The sequence below is a fragment of the Rosa rugosa genome, chromosome 4 (assembly GCF_958449725.1).
Source record: "Rosa rugosa chromosome 4, drRosRugo1.1, whole genome shotgun sequence".
NCBI classification, from domain to species: Eukaryota; Viridiplantae; Streptophyta; class Magnoliopsida; order Rosales; family Rosaceae; genus Rosa; species Rosa rugosa.
In genome coordinates, this window is record NC_084823.1 from 1,841,995 (window position 1) to 1,853,288 (window position 11,294).

General features: G+C 41.2%; 2 long non-coding RNA genes across 3 annotated transcripts; both read left to right on the forward strand.

The window, feature by feature from the left end:
• The first annotated feature begins 3,570 nt into the window (after window positions 1–3,570).
• Window positions 3,571–5,180, forward strand: LOC133706449 (uncharacterized). Of its 2 annotated transcripts, XR_009844529.1 has the most exons (4): window positions 3,571–3,754; window positions 3,944–4,230; window positions 4,306–4,580; window positions 4,724–5,180. It is a non-coding gene; the product is annotated as an uncharacterized LOC133706449 (long non-coding RNA). The 2 variants fall into 2 exon arrangements; XR_009844530.1 differs by having other exon boundaries at window positions 3,571–4,230.
• Window positions 5,181–10,013: 4,833 nt separating this feature from the next.
• LOC133741856 (uncharacterized) lies at window positions 10,014–11,003 on the forward strand. The gene is made up of 3 exons (XR_009862183.1): window positions 10,014–10,197; window positions 10,387–10,673; window positions 10,749–11,003. It is a non-coding gene; the product is annotated as an uncharacterized LOC133741856 (long non-coding RNA).
• The last annotated feature ends 291 nt before the right edge of the window (window positions 11,004–11,294 follow it).

Genomic DNA, 11,294 nt, shown 5'->3' on the forward strand with positions numbered 1-11,294 from the left:
ATACTAATTCTAACTTTATGCAGGGGCGGAACTAGTAAAGGGTTTCAGAACCCCCCCCCCCCCCCCCAAAACCCAACAATCAATTGAACATAACAACTAATTAATGCATTAATTATGTATAATTATATATAAGCTTATATGTTTTAGCAAATCGGACCCCTCCCCTCCTATTGAACTGTAAGACCCTAAAAATTCGTTATTAATTCCTAAATATTTTCTGGAATTAATAAAATGATCGTTAGTACGATTTCGTGATTTAAGGATTGAGCGGAAGTTTTCGGAAAATTATTCGCTCGGAATGCTTTGATTCAAGGGTTGACTTTTTATACGTTAGGATTATGTGAAAACTTAATTCACGGAAATTGTAGGGCGCGTCCATACGAGTTCGTGCATATGTGGAACGCGAAAATGGAGTTCGTATGAGAAAGTTATGAGCGATTGAAAATTGGAAAAATTCTATAAATAGGAAAATTTCTGGGATTTTCAGAAAAACCCCAAAATTTCCTTTTTTTTATTTTCCTCCCCTCGATTTCTCTCCTTTCTCTTTCCTCAAAACCGATGAAATCAGGCCGACCCAACCCGGATGTATCTCCCGTTTTCGACGTTCTCTATCCGAGCCACCACCACAAATCGTTTCACCATCACCTCCCCATCCTCCCTCTAGTACTCGCCGGCCACTATTTCCACAGGAATTAGCATATCAGCGCTGTGGAATCCGACCCGGTCGAATTGTCAGATTCCGACATCATCTCGGGCCGATCCTTACCTTTCTGGAATCCTCTCCTCCTCTAGATCACATCCATACCGGTCTTGAAGGACAATTCAAAGTGTTATGGCCGAGATTGAGCTTTGAAGATCAACAATGGAGACTGCATCAAAGGCAACAAAGCTGAAGTAAACTATATCGATCAATTAGATCCTTGAGATTCATCTGAGCCATTGGACACTACTCCACTCGACATCTCTTATTTTTTTGTGGACAATGTACAACATGTTGACAACATGATCAGCGACGGTGTTCTTGGCACCGATTAAATTTTCAGCATATGTTTCAGCATTTTTAGTCTCCCTTGGTTATGTTTCGTTAATTTCCTTTTCTTATGTGGTGTTGTCTTAGTTATGTTTTCTCCATTTGGAGTTGAATAAAGGAATTTCCTTTTCTTATCTGGTGTTTTCTTAGTTATATGCTTTCTCAATTTGGAGTTGAATAAAGGAATTTCTTTCTTTTATGGTCAGCTTAATTATATTGATTGCCTTATATGATTATGTTTGACTACTTGATTATATTTGATGACGTATAACGGACTTGAACCCGAGTCATTCGGGTGAGAGCCAGATATCCTAGCCAACTAGACTACAACAATTTTCTGATTATTTTGTTATAATGTTATATTAATGCATGTTCTCAGCAAAGTATCGTTATTTTGCGATTATGTTAGTCAATTTTGCTACATATTATTGCTATAAGCAGTTTTGGACATATACTCATTAAGCATATATTTCCTTCAACTCTTCAAGCATATATTAAATTAAAGTAAAAAATTTAAACAATGCGGTATATACAATGATATGAATGAAGATGTCAGAGATTTGGAAGTCCACCACCAAAGCATGCTCAGGACAAGTTTATTATCCTAGTTTCAATTACTAAGCCATGAAAATGTTTCAATCAAGAAAAAACCGTGAACGCACTGCATAAGTTCTTATTACTTCCCTAGATTACTTAAGCAAGATGAACGCACGATTACTAAGCCTTTAGAATAAATAATCAAGGTATAAAACGCTATTCTATCAAAAATTTATGCTAAGCATTAAGCACATGTGGAAATTTGATCAAAACAGGTATGCAAAACTAGTGCGGAACGCCTACCTAGCATGCAATCCTTTTTATTTGGTTTCACCTATTGTCCTATAGGTTTTACTACCATTGAAATAAGCATTATTAACCTTTTAGAAGATTAGAACACCTACTTCTATCCCCACTTACAAGTTCATAATGTTCTATGCACGCGTTCACGAAAATAAACAAGTAAGAGATATCCATAAACCAAAACCAAATAAACAAATTTACAACAAAATAGTTTCAAAACTAAGAATCAAAACAATGTCAAAAACATGTCTTACGGCTTCAAGCCTTACCCCTAGCAAAAGTAATTTAGCTATACATTGTCTTAAAAATCACAAGCATGAAACATAAAAAATAGAGAAAAAGAAACAGATGTGGTGGAGGAAAAAGAAAGAGAGATAGAAGAGAAGGTGAAGGGTGAGGTTGTTTCTCAAGGTGCTGCAGAGGTTCTATATCTAGGTGTTGAGAGAAAATTTGCACACAGTGAGCGTAAATGTCACCCAACATAATTTCACTCGTATTCATTTAGTGAATAGAGTTTTTATTATTTTGGGTTCGACCCATTCAAGACAGAATGTGTCTCTTAATTACAATCCCTTGTTACAGGGAAACACCCTTTGATTCCATTTATGAAGAAACCAATTGATGGGATGTGTGTTTGTTTGTTTTTGCGGCTGCACCCGGATATTTGAATGGGTTGCCTACGTACCCTTGGAGAGGGATCAAGCCACTCGTAGTTCAAGAGTTCCAATGAGTGGATGACTCATTGGAGGGCTTTGATTTTGGAATTAGAGTAGTGTTTGGGACGAATTCGGTGTAAGTGAACCAGGGATTCGATTTTGTGTTTAGGACGCGGTTGTATCTAGATAAATTTGGTTCTAGATTGCCTACATACCCTTTGCGGGATCAAACCACATGTAGTTCCGACATTTGAGATTTAAATGGGTAGATGATCCATTTATTTTGGATTTGTGTTTGGGAGATTTGAAAGGTTTAGAGCCTTTGAATTTTGTGCTGAGAGAATTTGACTGGAGTCAGTGATTCATTTGGGACTGGCTGAATTTGACTGGTGGAGTCAGGGATTCTATTTAGAGTTGCGGTTGCATCTAGTGGGTCGCCAGACTGCCTACATACCCCGTGAAGGGATCAAACCACTGTAGTTCAATGAATTTGAATTTTTGGTTTTGTACCGACTTTGGGTTGATGGATGTGTACATATTTTGAATCCGTCCAGCAAAAATATATTCTGGGGTGGACATCCAATTTGGCAGAGTATCCACCGATTTGATTTGGGCACCCTGTCGTGCCGAGATTTTTAACAGGCCTTGAGACTTGAAACGGGATTTTGGCCTCTAAAGTTTATTGAGCGTGATGCTGGTTTGAAGTAGGCTCTGTAGTACACCGAAACAACCCAAAAAGCTTGGAAGGCGTAGAGTGATATGGACACCCATTAATTTTACATATGCACCCAACTGGAGCCCAATTTTCGTTTTCGACAAACTCAAAGACCCGCAGTAGACATCCTTGGAACTGCACGAGTACGGCACCGCTTCATTTAGCCCTTTTTTATTTATGCCACCGATTCAATTGCATGGTTTGTCTCTTTTTCAAAGACCTGGACATTAGCTCTCTGTCATCTTGCCATTTAATCCCCATTTCAGAATAAAGCTACATGAACAACACCATGGTTTGACAATTATGCATAATTGCACAATGAGAGTTTTGTCTTGTTGTGTGTTAATCACTTCATGAACTTAAACTTGCATTGTTTCTTGGTCCTCGTTGCCTGACTCTTATTCAAAGCAACCTTGCAGCAAACTTTGACAATCATAATTTAAAACTCTTTTGCCTTTTGGTGCAGGTCTTGAACATTCCTCCACCTCCAAGTTTAACGTGGCTACTTGAGAGGTGAGCTGCTGCCATTTTTTTTTAATATTGAATAGTACAATAACTTGAACAGAGAGCGGAGGAGCCAAAAGGACTTTATTGTTGACCTTCTTGCCGCTTGCTTCAATCTTGAGGAAGAAATCAAACACGACACCGATTGTAGACTTGCATTTGTTTTCTTTGCCTTTTGATTCAAATATTGTCTCGCAGACACAAAACACCATACAAGTCATCACTCCACAAGGGGCAGTCACGTTTGAAACTTTGACATATGTTCTGGGATTGCTCTGGTTTGTTCCATCCCGTGTGTCGACTGGACTTCTCCGTTTACTGTGGATTGTGAGCTTTGGCATTGGTTGTCTCCACCACTCAAGCACCGCTGCAGCCACTTTGTGTTTCTGTAGTTTTTGTGATCGCAGGTGAGCCAAGTAGAACACGCTGCTAACTTGTGATTGAAGGTGAGCTAAACCGAACACTCTGCAGTCTTGTGGCTGGAGGTAGGCACCCTTCCGTGGAGAGATGACCACTTTACTTTCAAGGGGGGCACCATTCTGATGACGACTTTGCTGCAGGTGAAGTAACTTCTTGCATCTGGCGCTGCACAAAGATCCCTTCAGTGCAGTTTCTTTGCTTTGTGAGCCGAAGCATGATTAATTTGTACTTGGCGTGAACCGGCAGCCCCAGGTTTCACTTGACACTCATCTTTGCCACCCATATGCAGGACGCACCGCGATACAGGCATCAAAAACAAGTGCAGTGAAACCCCCTTGAGTTGGACCTTGCTTCCGCCACCTATACGCAGGACGCACCGCAGTATAGGCATCGAAAGAAGGTCGAGAATACACGGGTGAGCCTCTTCCCTTACCGAAATCTCTTTTCCTCCTTCATCTCTGTGAACATGCTTTTTTCTTGGTCTCTTTAAACCTGCACTGTTTGTTAACACAAAGGCAAATGGAGGTGTTTTTGTTTTCTGATTTGGGTGGGCAACAGTACGGGATTTGAGGCTTTGTGAGTTGTGATGGTTTTGTTGGTATATTTGGTCTCGGGGAATTTTGAGGCCTTTAGTATGGAGGGATTTGTTTTCGGAGCTGTTCAAGAACGTTTATGGAGTCCACATGGAAATGGGCAGAGGCAAGTCTTTCTGCACTCATGGAGATATTAGCAATGATAAAGGAATAGTAGCAAGGAAGACCATGAAGAAACGACCAGCAGGCTACCTGAATATGAAGCTCTCCTGTCGTCGGGTTGTCGTCTCCAGGTAACTAGAACTCTTTACTCTTTCTTCCTCTTAAACACTGCCTTCCTTTGATGCACGAACTTGACTCACTCTTATCTCTAATTCTCTCCGTCTCCCCCCTTGTTGCATGCATGTAAAGAGCTCTTTAAATAGGCACGTAGAAGAATAAGAGATCATGCAGGTTAACCTTAATTTTAAATTTGAAATGATCTTCAGATGATGATAACCACTCCCACATTCAAACTTGCAACCGTGGGAATTATCCGCAACTTCCAGTATGGGATTTGATTTTGAAAACTTGATACAAAATGAGTCATCTGATTGCTGCCAGTTCAAATGATATCAAGTCGTGACTTTTGTTATCCTCGTTGGATAGATGATTTGAATATTCTTGACTTGGTCTTGAATACAATCCACGTGATGCATGCATGATCTTCCTTTTCTTGTTTTATTTGAACTTTGAAGACAACTAGGACTCTACCTTCTTTGGCCACAGTAAACTTGTACAATTACCTACTTTGGAGATAATTAAGCTAAAAATATGGAATCTCACTTTTGCATCGAACCAAAATTTTTTATTTTGGGTTTGTGAAATTTTCGGTCTCAACAGTTGCCCCCTCAAGCGTCGTGCGTGAAAAGCTTTGCGCGTACGAGGCTTGACAACTTTTTTCAGTGAAGGAAAGCCGGAGCCTAGACATATGATATCTTCACTGCAAGTTACCTGTCCCATATTTGTAATTTTTCTACCAAATGTAGTTTATACTCGTACAAGGAGTCTCAGAGGTTCAAGGCTTTGTGCCATTGGATCACAACCCTTTGGTAGAGAAAATGTGATTTTGAGGATTTATTGGCTGGATCTAGAATTTAAAACTAGACTGCCTACGTACCCATTTAAGGGATCAAGCCGTACGTAGTTCCCATGAAGGAATTTTTCTTTTTGATTGGTAAATGAAGCAATCGTTGCACCTTCGTAGCTTTCATGCTATTTGTAGGTATTGAACTATGTGCTTTTGAAGAGATTTTTCCCTTCAACCCGGATCTGCCCAAAAGGGATTGCACCTCACCAGGATTTTTCTCAAGGAGATTTCCTCTCACCCGAATCTTTCTCGAAGAGCTTTCTCCTTACTTACATCAAGCTTGAGGGAACTTCTAGCTTTCTCCTTACTTACATCAAGCTCGAGGAGATTCCTACTCACTCGGATCTTTATCAAGGAGATTCCTCCTCATTTAAATCGACCTCGAGAAGATTTCCCCTCACTCGGATTTGTTTCGAGGAGATTTCTCCTCACTTGGATCATCTTGGAGAAAATTTCTCCTCACTCGGATCTCCCTCGAGAAGATTTCTCCTCAAAGAGTTTCTTTGACTTGTATTCCTTCCAGGAGCTTTGATGACAAGCTGCATCCTTTTGTCATATGCACATGTTAATTAGGCTTTCATGCTTGGCCAGCAACACCCACTGCTTCATTTATCAGATTTTCTCTTTCTTCCTGATTGATTCAAGAATGGAGATATATTTTTTTGATTAGGTGGCTGCATCTAGTTTTTGAGGCTAGACTGCCTACGTACCCCTTTTGAGGGATCAAGCCGTTGTAGCTCTGGGGTTTTGTGCTCTAGGTTTTGCCTGGACCGCCCTTTCGGGTTTTCAATCCAGCGAGCTCTTTTTTTTTTTTTTTCTTTTTTTTTTTAGCCCTAATTTTTTGCTTGAACTACCCTTTGTGGGGGTTTTTGTTCAACAGGCCTTTATAATAATTTTTTTTTCGCTCCATTTTTGCCTGGACCGCCCTTTCGGATTTTTAATCCAGCGAGCTTTTTTTTTTTTTTTTTTTTTTTTTTTTTTGTAGCACCTTTTGAGAGACAAATAAGATTGCAGAGAAACTTCGATTTTACTTTGCTGACGATGTCTCTACCTCAATTTCCTTGTTGTTGACCATTTCTTGGATTATGTTCTTCAAAACAAAGCAATCCTTTGTTGGATGACTAACAATTCGATGGTACTGGCAATATCTGGGGTCGTTGGTCTTGTTGACTTCACTCTGTCGTTTTGGTTCAGGAAGCTCGATAGCTCGTGCTTTGTTGAGCTCACTGAAAATTTGTTCGACATCGTCATCATCGAAAGAATATTTGACTTCTTTTCTTTCTTTGAGAGTGAGCTTTCTAGACCCTTCTTTTCCTTTGCATGTGTTTGACTGGGTGTCAATTTTGACAAAGGTTGCCAGTGACTCATCTGTATTGTTGACTCTATGGTCTTTAGAGGATGCCCTTTGTGTCATAATCTTCTTACGGGCGACTTGTCTTTCGACATTGCTAGCTTTTGACACTAGCGCTTCGAATGTTCGAGGTTCTGCGGTGCTGACAAAAGTTGCTATATGTGGCAAGAGATTGTTTGAGCACATTTGTACCGCTGAAAGCTCCGTTAATTTTTCCGAGCATTGGACGTTTAAGCTCCTCCATCTGGATATGAATTCATTGGTGCTTTCATCAGACTCCTGTTTAGTGTCAGCCAAGTCGATAATCGAGACTTTCTTTTTGGAGCTGACAAATTGTGCCAGAAATGCTCTTTGCATATCGTCCCATGTGAGGATAGAACCTGGTTTCAATTGACTGTACCAAGTAAAAGCTGCTCCTTTTAGAGACTGAACAAATTGCCTTACCAATAGTGCATCTAACTGCGATGTTTCCCCGCAGGCTGAGAAGAAATGAACCAAATGTTCATGCGGAGAGCCATCTACTCCATCGAACTTGTCAAAAGTTGGCTTATGATAGCCCTTGCATCATAATGAGCAGGGTAGGGTTTCAAGTACCCAGAGAACTGTGGATTTGAGGAGGTGTATACTTCACGGATTCCTTCTGCAATTAGTGTCTTTATGTCTTCAAGACTTGTTATTGTAGAACCATGTCCTCCGATTTTCTTTTCACGATCATTATTTTTATGATCGCCTATGTTGGCCATAACAGCTAATTGAGAAGTTAGTGCTGCTATTTGAGCATCTTTTTCAGCTAGCATTCTCTTCATTTCTTCTAGCTGCTCTTCTATTGTTGATGCGTTCGTGACCATAACTGACATAGTCACAGGCTTTGTGCCGTCATTTGTCTCAAACAATGCTTGAGTATGTTGACTAACAACAGGGACCATATATGGTCTTGATTCTGTTGAAGAGTCCGGGAAGGCCCCGTGTGGTACATTAGCTTGAAATGCCCCCTGTGATCTATGTGCTTGGAATGCCCCCACTGGTCTACTTGTTTTCTTGGACTTTCTAGTTGTAGAGGCTGCTTTGTTGACAACTGATAAACTCTGTTGTGGGTATGCCTTAACAACTTTGTCCTCCGGGCCAGATGAGCTGTCAGGGGTTGAAGTGAACTTGACTACCTGAGGTTCGGAAGCTATAGTAGCTGTCGCTGATTGTAGATGTACTTGTTGTGGGGACTTGAGGCACGGGGCTTCGGGCCTATGTTGTGTAGCGACCAAACTGATTGGAATAGACCCGATCATTATCTGAGTACTGACTGGGGCATGGTTAGCATTGAGCGTAGCGGTCTTGATGACTCTGACATCATGGTTGAGCTTCTGAACATTGTTTGTCAGTGGAGCTTGATCAACATGATGTTCAGCTCGTGTTGCTTGTCCAGCCTTCGACCCAATAGCTTTAAGCTCTTGGAAATAAACTGTAACTTGTGGTGCCATCTTGTATCCTGTGGCAAACAAGTAACATATATGATTAGTCATATCACAAATGGAGATGAAAAGGAGAATGGGTCCCACCGGGTGTGCCAAAAATTATGTTGAGAGAAAATTTGCACACAGTGAGCGTAAATGTCACCCAACATAATTTCACTCGTATTCATTTAGTGAATAGAGTTTTTATTATTTTGGGTTCGACCCATTCAAGACAGAATGTGTCTCTTAATTACAATCCCTTGTTACAGGGAAACACCCTTTGATTCCATTTATGAAGAAACCAATTGATGGGATGTGTGTTTGTTTGTTTTTGCGGCTGCACCCGGATATTTGAATGGGTTGCCTACGTACCCTTGGAGAGGGATCAAGCCACTCGTAGTTCAAGAGTTCCAATGAGTGGATGACTCATTGGAGGGCTTTGATTTTGGAATTAGAGTAGTGTTTGGGACGAATTCGGTGTAAGTGAACCAGGGATTCGATTTTGTGTTTAGGACGCGGTTGTATCTAGATAAATTTGGTTCTAGATTGCCTACATACCCTTTGCGGGATCAAACCACATGTAGTTCCGACATTTGAGATTTAAATGGGTAGATGACCCATTTATTTTGGATTTGTGTTTGGGAGATTTGAAAGGTTTAGAGCCTTTGAATTTTGTGCTGGGAGAATTTGACTGGAGTCAGTGATTCATTTGGGACTGGCTGAATTTGACTGGTGGAGTCAGGGATTCTATTTGGAGTTGCGGTTGCATCTAGTGGGTCGCCAGACTGCCTACATACCCCGTGAAGGGATCAAACCACTGTAGTTCAATGAATTTGAATTTTTGGTTTTGTACCGACTTTGGGTTGATGGATGTGTACATATTTTGAATCCGTCCAGCAAAAATATATTCTGGGGTGGACATCCAATTTGGCAGAGTATCCACCGATTTGATTTGGGCACCCTGTCGTGCCGAGATTTTTAACAGGCCTTGAGACTTGAAACGGGATTTTGGCCTCTAAAGTTTATTGAGCGTGATGCTGGTTTGAAGTAGGCTCTGTAGTACACCGAAACAACCCAAAAAGCTTGGAAGGCGTAGAGTGATATGGACACCCATTAATTTTACATATGCACCCAACTGGAGCCCAATTTTCGTTTTCGACAAACTCAAAGACCCGCAGTAGACATCCTTGGAACTGCACGAGTACGGCACCGCTTCATTTAGCCCTTTTTTATTTATGCCACCGATTCAATTGCATGGTTTGTCTCTTTTTCAAAGACCTGGACATTAGCTCTCTGTCATCTTGCCATTTAATCCCCATTTCAGAATAAAGCTACATGAACAACACCATGGTTTGACAATTATGCATAATTGCACAATGAGAGTTTTGTCTTGTTGTGTGTTAATCACTTCATGAACTTAAACTTGCATTGTTTCTTGGTCCTCGTTGCCTGACTCTTATTCAAAGCAACCTTGCAGCAAACTTTGACAATCATAATTTAAAACTCTTTTGCCTTTTGGTGCAGGTCTTGAACATTCCTCCACCTCCAAGTTTAACGTGGCTACTTGAGAGGTGAGCTGCTGCCATTTTTTTTTAATATTGAATAGTACAATAACTTGAACAGAGAGCGGAGGAGCCAAAAGGACTTTATTGTTGACCTTCTTGCCGCTTGCTTCAATCTTGAGGAAGAAATCAAACACGACACCGATTGTAGACTTGCATTTGTTTTCTTTGCCTTTTGATTCAAATATTGTCTCGCAGACACAAAACACCATACAAGTCATCACTCCACAAGGGGCAGTCACGTTTGAAACTTTGACATATGTTCTGGGATTGCTCTGGTTTGTTCCATCCCGTGTGTCGACTGGACTTCTCCGTTTACTGTGGATTGTGAGCTTTGGCATTGGTTGTCTCCACCACTCAAGCACCGCTGCAGCCACTTTGTGTTTCTGTAGTTTTTGTGATCGCAGGTGAGCCAAGTAGAACACGCTGCTAACTTGTGATTGAAGGTGAGCTAAACCGAACACTCTGCAGTCTTGTGGCTGGAGGTAGGCACCCTTCCGTGGAGAGATGACCACTTTACTTTCAAGGGGGGCACCATTCTGATGACGACTTTGCTGCAGGTGAAGTAACTTCTTGCATCTGGCGCTGCACAAAGATCCCTTCAGTGCAGTTTCTTTGCTTTGTGAGCCGAAGCATGATTAATTTGTACTTGGCGTGAACCGGCAGCCCCAGGTTTCACTTGACACTCATCTTTGCCACCCATATGCAGGACGCACCGCGATACAGGCATCAAAAACAAGTGCAGTGAAACCCCCTTGAGTTGGACCTTGCTTCCGCCACCTATACGCAGGACGCACCGCAGTATAGGCATCGAAAGAAGGTCAAGAATACACGGGTGAGCCTCTTCCCTTACCGAAATCTCTTTTCCTCCTTCATCTCTGTGAACATGCTTTTTTCTTGGTCTCTTTAAACCTGCACTGTTTGTTAACACAAAGGCAAATGGAGGTGTTTTTGTATTCTGATTTGGGTGGGCAACAGTACGGGATTTGAGGCTTTGTGAGTTGTGATGGTTTTGTTGGTATATTTGGTCTCGGGGAATTTTGAGGCCTTTAGTATGGAGGGATTTGTTTTCGGAGCTGTTCAAGAACGTTTATGGAGTCCACATG